At 36.9% G+C, this 17,408-nt stretch overlaps 1 protein-coding gene across 3 annotated transcripts in view; it reads right to left on the bottom strand.

Annotated features, from left to right (window-relative positions):
• The window catches only part of SOX6 (SRY-box transcription factor 6), a 708,935-nt gene that overhangs the window by 557,894 nt on the left and 133,633 nt on the right, over positions 1–17,408 (bottom strand). For all 3 annotated transcript variants that reach the window (XM_052652397.1, XM_052652398.1, XM_052652399.1), the window contains exon 2: positions 4,722–4,794. The gene's annotated coding sequence lies outside the window, so the exon portion shown is untranslated. The remainder of the gene's footprint in view (positions 1–4,721; positions 4,795–17,408) is intronic.

The raw sequence follows: 17,408 nt of genomic DNA, 5'->3' as shown, positions 1-17,408 counted from the left end.
GTCCAGAGTATTACAAGTTTTTAGAGCAGTTTATTCTGGTGCTACAAAAAGGAAGTTTCTTTCCAAATGGTCTTGTGTAATAAGTACACAGGGATTCGTCCGAAAAGTAAGTGTGGGAGTTTCATTAGACAAAAACGGTAAAACAATTAGGTTAAAAATCCTGACAGTCAGGTTGTTAAGAAACACAAACTTTCAAAAAAATAGATGCAAAGTTTTCCTTTAAGATAGACAAACTAAAACTCTAGAGCTAAAGATGATTCTAGAAGTCATCAAGCTATTGTGAACATGTTTGCAAATCAAAAATTAAGATACATGGCTTGACATCAAGAAGAAGGATGAAACTCAGCTATACTAGAAAAATCAGAATGCCTCTTCACACTGTTCATCTCATCAACATCTCTAAAACTTGGCTTTTCTGGCTAAAACCATAGTATGACCATGAAGAGTAGTTCTTGAGTACTTAAATATAGCCAGTGAAGCAAATTCCATAAACCTAAATCCTACCTTATTTCGGTGGCAGGCCATCTTAAAAGTTTGCAAGAAAAACCAACAATTTAGAAAGTCAGAGAGTGAAAAGAGATTCAAAGTACAGCAAATATAAGGACAATATTTAAAAACCTTTTTTTCTCAAAATTCCATCAACATTGCTCAAAAACACCACTAGGAGATTAAAAATAGACCAGGCTGTCCTTTCAGGTATAAATTAGAAACAGAAAGTGGAGAGAATAGAAAGAACAAGTATCTAAGGGCACCAGTATATAAAATTTAAAAGCTTAAAATGTAATGGATATATACATTCAAATTAGCAAACTGCTTTCAATTAAAGTAGATTTCTGGCCACAGTTCACAAATGTATAGTAGCTGTATGTATTAATGTAGATACTCCAAATGTCAGTATATCTCTAATTAACATGAGCACACAACTGTAAAACTGAAAAGGCACAATTTTAAATTCCTTACATTCCTGGCATTAATTCTTTCATGGGGCAGCTCCCGTTGTCATGGAAAATGGCATTCAAGCCCTATTTGTGGATTTTCACAGCTCATCTTTTTTATTTACCTGCTCTATGTCAAGATTAGCCTGGAATAATATTTTTAAAGATAATGCACTTAGACCTACTTGTCCTTAAAATCACAGATGTTCTCACTGAAGGAGCTTTGGTCTGGGCTATGCTCAGTTTGAAACAAATTTCTCTCCATTTTAAAATACCACAAAGAGATGATTTCATGATTCTTTTTGTTTGTTTCCTAAAAATCTATGCAATTCAAAAAATTTCAGCTGAAACATAGCATGTGGAGTTTGGCAATAAGGGGATAGGAAAATGCCAGGGAGGAGCAAACGATCCAGGAACATGAGGAAATAAAGTGGTAGAAGGCTCTCCACAATCTCCTCCCTGACTTACTCTGCTTGCACTTTTCAAAAATATTTGTACAGCAACCAAGTAGAGACTAAGATAGTGATCAAACAACAAGAGAAAGAGACCTACAATACTCTCTGAAGAGGATAGATTGGTGTTATGGAAAAAGCACTAAATTTATACTAAATCCCTCAGTTTGAGTCTTGCTACTTTGCAAAAATTAGGATAATTCCTACTCACCTCAGAGTTTTATGAAATTTAACCAATTAAATGTCTGCAAAAGCAAGTGTTATACCAAATTAAGATATTGTTATTATTAACTGAAGCATGGGGCTAAGCAATAATCATTTTTTATACTAGACAATAAAATAATTTTGGATCTTGCTATTAGAAACCATGAACAGAGACAAATTTTATAAAAAGGGAATTTGCTAGCAAATTTCTAAAAAGAGTTGGGAATCTGAAAAAGCAGATCTATCTCGGTTTTGTTGTTGATGTTTTTCACCAATCATTAACATGCAAAACAAGGTCTTCTTATACAATGCCTACTTTGGGGAAAGGAAAAAGTGGCTTTATTTTTAAAAAAGAAAAAAAAACTAGAATAAAATGCTTTCAGTTTCTGAAAAGATAACAGTTTTCCTTCTCAGTGTTTTCTTACTCTAACCTAGGTAGTAGATATACGTGGGTAAGATTCTAATCGGTTCTCACACACCTTTGGTGTGGTCTATTCATTATAGATGTGCAAAACAATATCCCACCTTTCTTATCTCACAGACCAGCTTCTGCACACCTTACTAGGAAACCTTCCCATGGCCATGAGGTATAACTTTCTGCCTTAGATCATGTAGCAAATAAGCAGTTCCAAAATGTGGAAATTAAAGTTCCTAAAAGAAGCCACTGTCACTGATCCCATTTGCTTGTTTTTAGGGTAAACTAAATGAATGTTTAGCTGGCTCAACATTCAGTGTAAGTGGTACACAGTTTCTGCAATAATTAAAAGGAAATGCAAGCATTCTGGATGCCATGTTAATTTTATTTGACTTATCTTAGCCATGGTATCCTGCTACATTTCTTTAATAAGAAGGTTCCACAGTCAGAAGGGAGATGGCCCATAACAAAGCTTGAGACCACTGACCAAAGAAACAACAAACTCCATAGCCTAAACTATTGTATAGAAATTCTCAAGTCTGGAAAACAATTACTTTAGGCATATGTGATTACTATGACTTTTACTTAAGTTATTAGACAAAATCTAATTAATCTGACTAGAAGTCTTTTGAGTTTTGTTTTTTTTTAAGTTGAACACCAGAAATAACCACATGAAAACTATACCCACACGCCCTTTCTATTTTTAGCCTCTCTCCTTTGTTGTTATCTAGTCACTACGTCTTTTCGTCTCTTTTGCAACCTGTGAACTGTAGCCCACCAGACTTCTCTGTCCATAGGACTTCCCAGGCAAGAATATTGGAGTGGGTTGCCATTTCCTTATCCAGGCAATCTTCCCAACCCAGGGATCAAACCCAATTCTCCTGCGTTGGGAGGAGAATTCTTTACCACTGAGCCACCAGGAAAGCCCTCTCTCTTTGTTAGGTCACAGGAAAAAAGTCTCAACTAATTGGATCACCTCTGTTCAAAGCTAGTCTATGTAAATCTGGTCGGGGGATCGTAGGAGAGGAGAAGCGGAAAAGTCAGGAAATACAGCCTTGAGGTGATGAGAAATGAAAACTCTATTTTAATTAAGACCATCCTGGTTGAAATCCTGGTAATTATCTTATGTTGGCAGCTTTAAATAATTGATCATCCTAAAAACTTACTACAAGAAATGACTGAATGATATGAGAAAAGGGAGAAAGGAGGTAAAAGAAAGGATAAAGCAACAATGACAGGATTTGTCAAATTTATTTTGACAAAGTTCAAAATTATCTCCCTCCACTCAGATTTCTAATAGGATAAGCTCAGCTCCTTGGAATCATCCTTTTTCTCAAGAGCCCTTCAAAGATACTTTACATTTCTCCATTTTCTTTGCCTCCTAATCCTCACTATGATACCTTGCAGAAATTGAAAGCTTATATTTAATCCAAATGAACCATGGAGTTTAATATTTTGTGTTTTGCATGAGAATTAAGTCTACAAATAATAAAATGTGAATTTATAGTCTCATAAGAACAGCATCTTATTTATTCTTAAAGCATTAAAAATATACAAAATTTATTAAACTATATTAAATATTCACATCTAGTTTTTAAGATAGTTCGAAATACCTGCCCCAAATCAATGCTGCTACTGGAAGAAAGGTAAAACTGATTTCAAAGGAATTTTCACTGCTCTCCACCTTAAATACTGAATCACTTAAACTCTAATTTATAATATTACTTTTTTCCAAGTACTTTCCTGGAAGTGTACTGCCTAAAGCTCCTTTATAGGGGTACAGAGAAGCTTCCTCTGTCTTTGTTGTTTTCAAATGTAAAAAACACCTCAGATACCAATGGTTTGCAACAATGTACACGTATAAATCCCTGGAGGAGAAAATGATAATCCACTCCAGTATGCTTGCCTGTAAAATCCCATGAACAGAGGAACCTGGTGGGCTACAGTCCATGGGGCAGCAAAACGTCAGACATGACTGAAGCAACTGAGCACACACACACACACATAAATACCTCTTAAACTCAAATTACTTAAATATGATCTTATATACATACGGACATTTTTAATATCTGCCACATACTCTAAACTACATTTATATTAATAAATATATAACAATATAAAGTATTTTCATTGACCAAAGTTCATTCAATTTTTTTTCTTGAAATTGACCTTCTTTCCTGAGAAAAAGTATCTTTGTTCTTCAAAATACCGTTTAAAACATAATAGCATTTTGACAGTGGTGAAGAAGGTAGGAGGAATACTTTGATTCTGATAGACATTATACATTCACTAAATGAGTCTTTGGTTCCTTAGTACATAATCTCCTCATGTACTGACAGCTCTTTGAATTCTGTATCATCTCACATCTTTTCAATGAGCACCGGCTCATAGCACTTTTCAAGTCCAGACAACCAGAAGTTATCAAAATTATTCATGTGTATATAGACTAGCCCCTTTAAGTTAATCCATTCCTACAACTGAGCCCCATCTTCAAATAGTAAGATGCTTATTCCTTCAGTCTATTTTAATTGGCCCTGCCATTGTGTTATTTCACTGAAAATCACAACAAATTGAGGATACTTTGTTTTTTGATATTCTTCTATACTCCTTTTAAGAAAACACTTTTTAAAAAACTAATAATACTTTAAAAACACTGTAACTGTTTCATTACACAAACAGAAGAGTAATAAGAATAATAAATGAACCAATACTTACAAATACGCACAAAACAATCAGCCCCAGCACCCAGAAATCACTGGTAAATTGCTTTTGAATTCATGAAAGTGACCTGAAAGTTTAGAAAAAAAACGAAATGAAAAAGGATTGGTAAATTGTATTTACATGCTTTATTAAAGAATACATTCTGGCTACAAATTAATACTATTTTTAACTCGGGCAGTTGTCTACTCTAACAATTTTTTCCAAGATAATACCAAAAGAAACAATTATTTCATTGTTCGTCACTGAAGAATACAGCATCTCCATTACGGCTTTTAAAATATTGTCAGTAATAAAGTAGGTGTTTAAAAATATGAATAAGTAAAAACAAAAGCAAGAAAAAGTTTAAGGCAATAAAGGCTTACAAGTTACATTTGAAAAACATGATTAATTTAGGTCAACAAGTGAAAATGAATTAGCTTCACAGAAGATAACTTGGATATGTCCAACAGAACATAACTCATAGGTAGAATAAATAAGAAAAGATGCAGTTTTAGTTCTACCTAAGATGTGGAATCCATTTAGATGCTTAGGCTATATACAAGACATTCTGTATGAGCCACAATTCAATGCAAAATTCTTTTCCTTGCACACACTTTAGTTCTGGCTGAAAAGGTAACAGATGCAATTCAAACACACAGAGCTAGCCTTGTAAAAAGTTTTAACTAGCACAATGACTCACTTTATGCCTCTAAATATCTATGGTTTCCTCTCTCCAGAACCCCCATGCATTAGAAGGTAGTTTGGTAGTTTATTTTTATTGTTTGGTCTAAATACAGCACATTTTTGGTTCCATGAAAACAAAGAAACTTTGTTGCAAAAGCTGTATTCTTTCCAAAATGTGAGGATGGCTATGAGTAGTGTTCAACTGAAAATAATAATGGAACTTGGGTTCCTAATTTAGGTCAGAAACTTTCTTAGACTCTGGGAATTGGTTTGATTCAATCCACATATTTTAAATTCACCCAGTAAACGTCTAGGGTGGTTAGCGTACCTAGATTTAAATCTAAGTAATGAATTTAAATAAAATTCATTTAGAAAAAAAAGTAAAGAAAAACCTGGATCTCATTCAACATCATTTATAGGAACTACAACTTCCAACATTGCATGTATAGCACAAATGGCCATAATAGATTATTGCTGTTGTTGCTGTTGTTCTTCAGTCAATCGGTCATGTCTGACTCTTTGCGATCCCATGGAGTGCAGCACACCAGGCTTCCCTGTCCTTCACTATCTCCCTGAGTTTGCTCAAACTCATGTCCATTGAGTCAATGATGGCATTCAACCATCTCATCCTCTGTTGCCCCATTCTCCTCCCACCCTCAATCATGATAGATTAGGTACTGGGATCCAGAATTAAGCTGCGATATGAAATAAATATACAATCCAGCCCTTCCCCAGCTCCTATAACATGGTTTTGCCTAAGTGACCCATATAGTTTATTCAATTTTCTAGTCAGGATTGATAAGTAATAAAGTCCTGGGCATTTAGTTAGCTTTAATATCCATGAGTAAGACATTCATTAGGTTTCCTCATCAGACCTCCTCCTCTGGTAGGAAGTGATGACTCAGGCTTCCCCAATCCAGTTTCACCAGTTTCCAACAACTCATTATTTCTATGGACACAAGAAGTACAGGACAGTCTGCCCAGAGCGGGGTAGCTCTGTCAATTATTTTTGGTATTACACCCTTTCCCTCCTCATGGCTTTCTGATGTTTCAGGATTCAGGAGAACAGTCTTAGATGGGACACCACCTAAACCCACATAGGGACAACCCTATGTGGACACACTCTGTGTACTAGTCAAAGCCAGCAAAGAATGCTGGTTCTGATACAAGCTATTCTCACATTTTATCCAAACCTGAATTATAAATTATAACAGTCAGTTCAGTTCAGTTCAGTTCAGTTAGTCGCTCAGTCGTGTCCAACTCGTTGCAACCTCATGAATCACAGCACTCCAGGCCTCCCTGTCCATTACCAACTCCCAGAGTTCACTCAGACTCACGTCCATCGAGTCCGTGATGCCATCCAGCCATCTCGTCCTGGGTCGTCCCCTTCTCCTCCTGCCCCCAATCCCTCCCAGCATCAGAGTCTTTTCCAATGAGTCAACTCTTCGCATGAGGTGGCCAAAGTCCTAGAGCTTCAGCTTTAGCATCATTCCTTCCAAAGAAATCCCAGGGTTGATCTCCTTCAGAATTATAACAGTGTCAGAATTTATTTGGGGGGGCTCCAAAATCACTACAGATGGTGACTGCAGCCATGAAATTAAAAGATGCTTACTCCTTGGAAGAAAAGTTATGACCAACCTAGTTAGTATATTCAAAAGCAGAGACATTACGTTGCCGACTAAGGTCCGTCTAGTCAAAGCTGCGGTTTTTCCTGTGGTCATGTATGGATGTGAGAGTTGGACTGTGAAGAAGGCTGAGCGCTGAAGAATTGATGCTTTTGAACTGTGGTGTTGGAGAAGACTCTTGAGGGTCCCTTGGACTGCAAGGAGATCCAACCAGTCCATTCTGAAGGAGATCAGCCCTGGGATTTCTTTGCAAGGAATGATGCTAAAGCTGAAACTCCAGTGGTTTGGCCACCTCATGTGAGTTGACTCATTGGAAAAGACCCTGATGCTGGGAGGGATTGAGGGCAGGAGGAGAAGGGGACGACCGAGGATGAGATGGCTGGATGGCATCACGGACTCGATAGACGTGAGTCTGAGTGAACTCCGGGAGTTGATGATGGACAGGGAGGCCTGGCATGCTGCGATTCATGGGGTCGCAAAGAGTCAGACACGACTGAGCGACTGAAGTGAAGTGAACTGAACTGAACTATTAAGTTATCCAAAAAATATATTTCCAGCACAATGCTATATATCTAAAAGCCTAAACTATGGAAGAGCCCAAAAGGGTTCTTAAGCACTCATATATTTTTCAAAATGATCTCACATGTGTTTCTAGCAACTATCCTAAAAAAGCATAAATTGGAATTATGCAGCATATACAATACATCCCATTGCTTCATTTGCATTGAAACAATGAAGGACAACATACATCACTTCAGTATCAGTTCAGTCGCTCTGTCATGTCCGACTGTTTGCAACCCCATTAACTGCAGCACATCAGACCTCCCCGTCCATTACCAACTCCCAGAGTTTACACAAACTCATGTCCATTGAGTTGGTGATGCCATCTAACCATCTCATCCTCTGTCATCCCCTTCTCCTCCTGCCTTCAATCTTTCCCAGCATCAGGGTCTTTTCAAATGAGTCAGCTCTTCGCATCAGGTGGCCAAAATATTGGAGCTTCAGTTTTAACATCAGTCCTTCCAAAGAACACCCAGGACTGATTTCCTTTAGGATGGACTGGTTGGATCTCCTTGCAGTCCAAGGGACTCTCAAGAGTCTTCTCCAACACCACAGTTCAAAAGCATCAATTCTTTGGTGCTCAGCTTTCTTTATAGTCCAACTCTCACAACCATACATGACCACTGGAAAAACCATAGCCTTGACTAGATGGACCTTTGTTAGCAAAGTAATATCTCTGCTTTTTACTATGCTATCTAGGTTGGTCATAACTTTCCTTCCAAGGAGTAAGTGTCTTTTAATTTCATGGCTGCAGTCACCATCTGCAGTGATTTTGGAGCCCCCCAAAATAAAGTCAGCCACTGTTTCCCCATATATTTGCCATGAAATGATGGGACCAGATGCCATGATCTTAGTTTTCTGAATGTTGAGCTTTAAGCCAACTTTTTCACTCTCCTCTTTCACTTTCATCACTAGGCTCTTTAGTTCTTCACTTTCTGCCATAAGGGTAGTGTCATCTGCATATCTGAGGTTATTGATATTTCTCCTGTCAATCTTGATTCCAGCTTGTGCTCCATCCAGCCCAGCGTTTCTCAAAATAAAATGCATCCATAACATATTGTGACTGACATGTCTCGCTTTTTGAATCACTGGACTGTTTAGTAGTTAAGATTACTAACTCTGAAAATACTTTAAATTTAGAGTAAGTCAGATTGCAGAGATTTAGGATAAATAACATTTTAACATGGACTTCCCTGGTAACTCAGTGGTAAAGAATCTGCCTGCCAGTGCAGATATAGGTTGAATCCCTGGGGTTGGGAAGGTCCCTTGGAGAAGGAAATGGCAAACCACTCCAGAATTCTTGCCTGGGAAATTCCATGGACAGAGGAGCCAGGCAGGCCACAGTCCATGGGGGTCACAAAAGAGTTGGATACAACTTAGTGAATAAACAACAACAAACAACAATACTTTGACATAAGTCAATATGAAATCAATAAATCTCATTTGTCATATCAATCTAGTCTTGCTGCATATTTTAAAAGCAACTCTGAATTTCATTAGCAACTGATTAATACCATGGCTGAATTTTTTGGCAAACAAGTTAAAAAGTATAAACTTCAAAAATTACCAAGTTCATTTATAAAAATAAATACTAAGTGAAGTAAGTCAGAGAAAGACAAATACCATATGAGATCATTCATATGTGAAACCTAATTTTTAAAAATATAAAATGAACTTGTTTATAAAACAGAAACAGACTTACAGATTTGAGAACAAATTTAGGGTTACCAAAGGGGATTTCTAGGGGGAAGGGATAATTCAGGAGCTTGGATTAAACAAGCACACACTACTATGTGTAAAATAGATAACCAACAAGGATATACTGTATAGTGCAGGAAATTCTACTCAATATCCTGTGACAACCTATATGAGAAAAGACTCTAAGGAAGAATGAATAAATGTATATGCATAACCGAATCATTGTGCAGTGCAACTGAAACTAACACAACATTGAAAATTAACAAAAAAAAGAAAGCAAATTAAGTATACTCCAATAAAATTTAAAAATAGACTTTAAAGTATACTTCCTTCTGTAGAGAATTTAGAAATAAGCAACATTTTGTGATGAGCAAAGGATGAAGAATTAACTCACAAGAATTAGTACACAATTTGAAGTAAGCTACTTATTTAAGAACTATTAATAGACTAGCTTAAGCTGAAAAAACATTTCCAGAGTTTTTTTCCAGTGTCCACTTTGGTCCTGAGGAACAGCAAAAAAGTAAGAAGATAGAGATGGAAATACCATCTGTTCTGGAAAATCACAATCTTTTAGTAAAATGAATCTTCAGAACACCCAAATCACCATGGATTATTCCATTCCTCTACTAGTTCATTCATGCATTCAGGAAATATTGATCATGGATAAAGATTGCACTGGATGATACAAACACAAATTTTGTAAATCAGCAAAATCACACTGTCAACTAAAACTAATACAATGCTATATGTCAATTACATCTCAATTTACAAATAAATATACTTCAAAGAAATAGAAGAAAACAATAGAATGGGAAAGACTACAGATCTCTTCAAGAAATTAGAGATACAAAGGGAACATTTCATGCAAAGATGGGCACAATTAAGGACAGAAATGGTATGGACCTAACAGAAGCAGAAGAGATTAAGAAGAAGTGGCAAGAACACACAAAAGAACTATACAAAAAAGATCTTCATGATCCAGATAACCATGATGCTGTGATCACTCACCTAGAGCCAGACATCCTGGAATGCGAAATTAGGTGGGCCTCAGGAAGCATCACAATGAACAAAGCTAGAGGAGGTGATGGAATTCCTATTGAGCCATTCCAAATCATAAAAGATGATGCTATGAAAGTGCTGTACTTAATATGCCAGCAAATTTGGAAAACTCAGCAGTGGCCACAGGACTGGAAAAAGGTCAGTCTTCATTCCAATCCCAAAGAAAGGCAATGCCAAAGAATGTTCAAATTACTGCACAATTTTGCTCATCTCTCATACTAGCAAAGTAATGCTCAAAATTCTCCAAGCCAGGCTTTAACAGTAAATGAACCATGAACTTCCAGATGTTCGAGCTGGTTTTAGAAAAGGCAGAGGAACCAGAGATCAAATTGCCAACACCCTCTAGATCATCGAAAAAGCAAGAGAGTTCCAGAAAAAAACATCTACTTCTGCTTTATTGACTATGCCAAAGCTTTTGACTGTGTGGATCACAACAAACTGTGGAAAATTCTTTAAGAGATAGGAACACCAAACCACCTAACCTACCTCCTGAGAAATCTGTATGCAGGTCAAGAAGCAACAGTTAGAACTGGACATGAAACAACAGACTGGTTGCAAATAGGAAAAGGAGTATGTTAAGGCTCTATATTGTCACCATGCTTATTTAACTTATTTGCATCATGAGAAAACTTGGGCTGGATGAAACACAAGCTGGAATCAAGATTGCTGGGAGAAATATCAATAACCTCAGATATGCAGAAGACACCACCCTTATGGCAGAAAGCGAAGAAGAAATAACAAGCCTTTTGATAAAAGTGAAAGAGGAGAGTGAAAAAGTTGCCTTAAAAGTCAACATTCAGAAAACTAAGACCATGGCATCCGGTCCCGTCACTTCATGGCAAATAGATGGGGAAACAATGGAAATAGTGACAGACTTTCCTTTGGGGGGCTCCAAAATCACTACAGATGGTGACGCAGTAATGAAATTAAAACATGCTTGCTCCTTGGAAGAAAAGTTATGACCAACCTAGACAGGAAATTAAAAGGCAGAGACATTATTTTGCCAACAAAGGTCCATCTAGTCAAAGCTACGGTTTTTCCAGTGGTCATGTATGGATGTGAGAGTTGGACCATAAAGAAAGCTGAATGCCAAAGAATTGATGTTTTTGAACTGTGTGTGGTGTTGGAGAAAACTCTTGAGAATCCCTTGAACTGCAAGGAGATGCAACCAGTCCATCCTAAGGAAATCAGTCTTGAATATTCATTGGAAGGACTGATGCTCAAGCTGAAGCTCCAATATTTTGGCTATTTGATGCGAAGAACTGACTCATTTGAAAAGACCCTGATGCTGGGAAAGATTGAAGGCCGGAGGAGAAGGGGACAACAGAGGATGAGATGGTTGGATGGCATCACCGACTGGATGGACATGAGTTTGAGTAAGCTCTGGGAGTTGGTGATGGACAGGGAAGCCTGGCATGCTGCAGTCCATGGGGTCACAAAGAGTCAGACACGACTGAGCAACTGAACTGAACTGAACATATTTTTTTAATCATGGCCTTTGTCCTAGAAGATTTTTCAAACAATAATCCAACCTGGACAACAGACTACTATATCTGACCATGAAGCTGACATTCTCCATGTTATCTGGCTATCAAATCATTTTCACATTCCTAATTTACTAAGTAAAAAGTATATGGCTACAAACACTTCAATATAAAAATGTACAAAGAATATAAAGAGGAAATCTACAACTGAAGAAATGTAATGTTTAATAACAAAAATATGTACAGTCTCCCTAATAATCAACTAATTATAAATAAAATATTTTCACCTACAACATTGGCAAAATATCTTATAAACTGGGGAAAATTAGCATTTGTGAGGATGGGGAAAAAAATCATTTTCATGTATTATAAATTGGGTACAACTTTACTGAATGGTAAGTTGATAGAAACTGTTAATAATTTTAACATCAGTAGCCTCTGAGTTTGCAAGGCTACTTCCAAAAATTATCCTATGGAACTAATCACAAAAATGTTAAAAGACATATACATGTAATATGCATGTTCATTACACCATTTTCTAACAACCCAAAACTGGAAATAACCTATTACTGCATAAATAAATTATGGTACACATAACACTACTCTGTACTCATTAAAAATTATTATATAAATCTGTGTTGACACAAAAAGATGGTCACAAAATATTGTTGAATAAAAAAATGCAACATGTGTAATAAGAGACAATTTGTATTACTAGAAAATCAAATGTGTATGTATATATGTACACATGCACACAAAGTAAAATACTATTTAACAAAAAGGTTAACACTGAGTGAGGTCTAGGATTATTTTTGCTTTTTCATTCTTATGAGCTGATGTTATTTAGATTTTTTTAATCCTTAACATGTCTAATTTGTCCCAGAACAATAAAGCTATTTCTAAAATTTACTATATCATTTATACATTCAAAAGTAGTCACCAAATCCAGACTAACTTGCTATTCATCTAGTAGCAAAAGCAAGGCATTAGTATTAGTTACACAAAGAAAAACCTCTGAATTATAAGGCAACTTCAAACAAGTATCTTGACATCAAATGAAGAAATCATAAACATTTTCGCAAAGCATGTCCCTTCTCTATCAAAAATAGGTTATAGATCAAAGGTAAACAGCAAATAAAAACACTGCCACCTCCCTGCATAATTAGACTTTAAAAGCTTTCAAGCTAAATTTTAAAATCCTGCTTAAAGCTGTCTCTAAACCACACCCATTTCTCCTTTTAATCCCTGTCCTTTTTTTTTTTTTTTTTAAGCAAGAAGATTCAAGTGGGCGGTTGGATTAAATAACCTTCCAACTCTGAGAGTCAATAATCTAAGGCATTTTTTTAAAGCACCAAAATGGCTTCCAAAACACCTGTAACAAAATTTTGCCTACCTTTGAATTAAATTACAGCATTGCATGTTTAAAACTCTTGTCAAAGATTGATCCATTGATTTCATGATGTTTACATAACATTATACATAAGCCAATGAATTAAAACAACTACCTTTAAAGTATTTATTTTCTTAACTAACTTTTGGAAAGATACCAATGTCTGGTCTTTATACAATAAAATAAAAATTAGAGAGACATTACAAAATACCCTGTAGGCAAATTCAAATGAGTTCTCCTGGAGATGTGAATTTTGCATTAAAATTGCTCTCTCCCAAGTTAAAAAAATGCAAAATCTTTCTTAATAATATCTTTTGCTCTATACCGCATCACTACGCTGAAGCTGTGTTTCTTGAACGCCATCACTTCTTTCCTTTTCCTCTTAATAATTATAATTATGTAGAATTTAAACTAACTATGAAATATGAAAAATCAAGTGTGAAATTCATCTTGCAGAGAAACTGACACAAAGCTAATGCAAAATTTTGTAAAAATGCAATGGCTAACAATTAAGAATATCTCTTCACAATAGTGAAGGGGGAAATGAGGTTTAACTCACTTAAAGCAAAAATAGAAGTATTTCTGATGTATCAAGGAAGACAACTTACACAACCTAGCATACCTAACATTCTGCTTTCCTGGAACAAGAACCTATTTCCTCAATGAATTAGGAATTCCCCCTATTAAAAAAGCTCCAAAGATAGTCATTACCGAAGCATATTGCTACTTGCCTATTTATGTTTTCTATGCTGCTCAGTCTACATTTTCAATATGATTCCAGTACTAAGGGCCACAGTTTAGATGGGAAGTTGACAAGCATTCAGAAGACAACGGTGAAGAAATCTCACATGAAATGAATAGATTCAAGAGATTAGAACTTGTAAACAGTGTGCCTGAAGAACTATGAGCGGAGGGCCATAATATGGTACAGGAGGCAGTGAACAAAACTATCCTCCAAAAAAGAAAAGCTAGAAGGCAAAGTGGCTATCTGAGGAGGATTTACAAACAGCTAAAGAAAGAAGAAAAGCAAAAAGCAAGGGAGAAAGGTAAAGGTATATCCAACTAAAGGCATATTTCCAAAGAACAGCAAGGAGAGACAAGAAGGCCTTCTTCAAAGAACAGAGTATAAAACTAGAAGAGAACAGAAGGGGAAAGACTGGAGATCTCTTCAGGAAAATTGGAGATATCAAGGGAACATTTTGCTGAAAGATGGGCACAATAAAAGACATAAATGGTTGAGACCTAGTAGATGCTGAAGAGATCAAGAAGAGATGGAAAGAATACATGGAAGAACACTACAAAAAAAGATCCAAATGAACCAGATTACTACAATGGTGTGGTCAGCCACCCAGGGCCAGACATTATGGAGAGCCACGTCAAGTGGGCCTTAGGAAACACTGATGTTAATAAAGTTAGTGGACGTGACGGAATTCCAGTAGAACTATTCAAACCTTAAAGGATGATGCCATCAGAGTGTTGTGTTCAATATGTCAGCAAATCTGGAAGACCCAGCAGTGGCCACAGGACTGGAAAAGATAAATCCTCATCCCAATTCCCAAGAAAGGTAGTACTAAAGAATGTGGTAATCATCAGACAATTTAACTCACTTCTCATACTAGTAAAGTCATGCTTAAAATCTAGGCTTCAGCATTGTGAGAACTAAGAACTTCCAGATGTCCAAGCTGGGTTTACAAAAGGAAGAGGAACCAGAGATCAAATTGCCAATATTCATTGGATCATAGAGAAAGCTAGGAAATTCCAGAAAAACATCTATCTTTGTTTCACTGACTACACCAAAGCCTTTGACTGTGTGGATCATAATAAACTGTGGAAATCTATTAAAGGGAATACCAGACCATCTTACCTGTCTCCTGAGAAACCAGTATGCGGGTCAAGAAGCAACAGTTAGAACCCACATGGAATAACTGATAGGTACAAGAATGAGAAAGGAGTATGACAGGGCTGTCTGCTATCACTGTGTTCATTTAATCTACACACTGAGCACATCATGAATTATAAGCTGGAATCAAGATAGGCAGGAGAAACATCAACAACCTCAGATATGTGGATGATACCACTCTGAAGGTGGAAAGCGAAGAGGAACTAAATAACCTCTTCATGAGGGTGAAGGAGGAGAGTGAAAGAGGTGGCTTAAAACTAAATTAAAAAAAAAAACTAAGATGATGGCATCCAGCCCCACTACTTCATGGCAAATAGAGGCAGAAAAGGTGGAGGTAGTGAGAGATTCCATAAGCCCCTTATCCTTATCCATCAAGAGCAGACAGGAAGAAAACCACAATCACAGACAACTAACCAAACTGATCACATGGATCACAGCCATGTCTAACTCAATGAAACTATGACCCATGCTGTGTAGGGCCACCCAAGACAGACAGGTAATGGTCGACAATTCTGACAAAAAGTGGTCCACTGGAGAAGGGAGTGGCAAAACATTCAGTATTCTTGCCTTGAGAACCTCATGAACAGTATGAAAAGGCCAAAAGACATGACACAGGAAGGTGAACTCCCCAGGTCCATAGATGCCCATCTGCCACTAGAGAAGAGGGGAGAAATAACTCCAGAAAGAAAGAAGAGACAGAAGCAAACCAAGAACAACACCCAGTTGTGGATGTAATTGGTGATAGAAGTAAAGTCCAATGGTGTAAAGAACAATATTGCATAGGAACCTGGAATGTTAGGTCCATGAATAGAAGTAAATTGGAAGTGGTCAAACAGGAGATGGCAAGAGTGAACACTGACATTTCAGGAACGAAAACTAAACGAGTAAACTAAAATGAACCAGGATGGCCAAATTTAATTCAGACGATCAGTCTATCTACTAGCACGAGCAAGAATTGCTTGGAAGAAATGGAGTAGCCCTCATAGTCCACAAGAGTCTGATATGCAGTACCTCGGTGCAATCTCAAAAAAAAAAAAAAAAAAAAAACAAAACCAGAATGATCTCTGTTCATTTCCAAGAAAACCATTCAATATCACAATAATCCAAGTCTATGCACCAACCAGTAATGCTGAAGAAGTTGAAGTTGAATGATTCTATGATGACTTACAAGACCTTCTAGAACTAATATCCAAAAAAAATGTCCTTCTCATCATACGGGAATTGAATGCAAAAGTTAGAAGTCAAGAGATACCTGGAGCACCAGGCAAGTTTGGCCTTGAAGTACAAAATGAAGCAGGGAAAAGGCTAACAAAGTTTTCCAAGAGAACGCACTGGTCATAGCAAACACCCTCTTCCAACAACACAAAAGAAAACTCTACACAGGGACATCACCAGATGGTCAATACTGAAGTCAGACTCATTATATTCTTTGCAGCCAAAGATGGAGAAGCTCTATACAGTCAGCAAAAACAAGACCGGGAGCTGATTGTGGCTCAGACCAAGAACTCTGTATTGCAAAATTCAGACTTCAATTGAAGAAAGTAGGAAAAACCACTAGACCGTTCAGGTATGGCCTAAATCAAATCCCTTACGATTTGACAAACTTACGAAGTGACAAACAGATTCAAGGGATTAGATCTGATAGACAGAGTGCCTGAAGAATCAAGACCATCCCCAAGAAAAAGAAATGCAAAAAGGCAAAATGGTTCTCTGAGAAGGCCTTACAAAAAGCTGAGAAAAAAAGAGAAGCTAAAGACAAAGGAAAAAAGGAAAGATATACCCATCAAATGCAGAGTTCCAAAGAATAACAAGGAGAGATAAGAAAGCCTTCCTCAGTGACTAATGCAAAGAAATAGAGGAAAATAATAGAATGGGAAAAACTACAGATTTCTTCAAGAAAATGAGAGATACTAAGGAAACAATGCAAAGATGGGCACAATAAAGGACAGAAATGGTATGAACCTAACAGAAGCAGAAGATAGTAAGAAAAGGTGGCAAGAATACACAGAACTATACAAAAAATATCTTAATGACCTAGATGAGGGTGTGATCACTCACCTAGAGCCAGACATCCTGGAATGCAAAGTTAAGTTGGTCTTAGGAAGCATCACTATGAACAAAGCAAGTGGAGGTGATGGAATTTCAGCTGAGTTATTTCAAATCCTAAAAGATGATGCTGTTAAAGTGCTGCACTCAATATGCCAGCAAATTTGGAAACTCAGCAGTGGCCACAGGACTGGAAAAGGTCAGTTTTCACTCCAGTCCCTAAGAAAGGCAATGCAAAAGAATGTTCAAACTACC

This window comes from Budorcas taxicolor, chromosome 15 (assembly GCF_023091745.1).
Source record: "Budorcas taxicolor isolate Tak-1 chromosome 15, Takin1.1, whole genome shotgun sequence".
NCBI lineage: Eukaryota > Metazoa > Chordata > Mammalia > Artiodactyla > Bovidae > Budorcas > Budorcas taxicolor.
The sequence above is the reverse complement of the archived record's forward strand: the minus strand, read 5'-3'. Positions and strand labels throughout refer to the sequence as shown.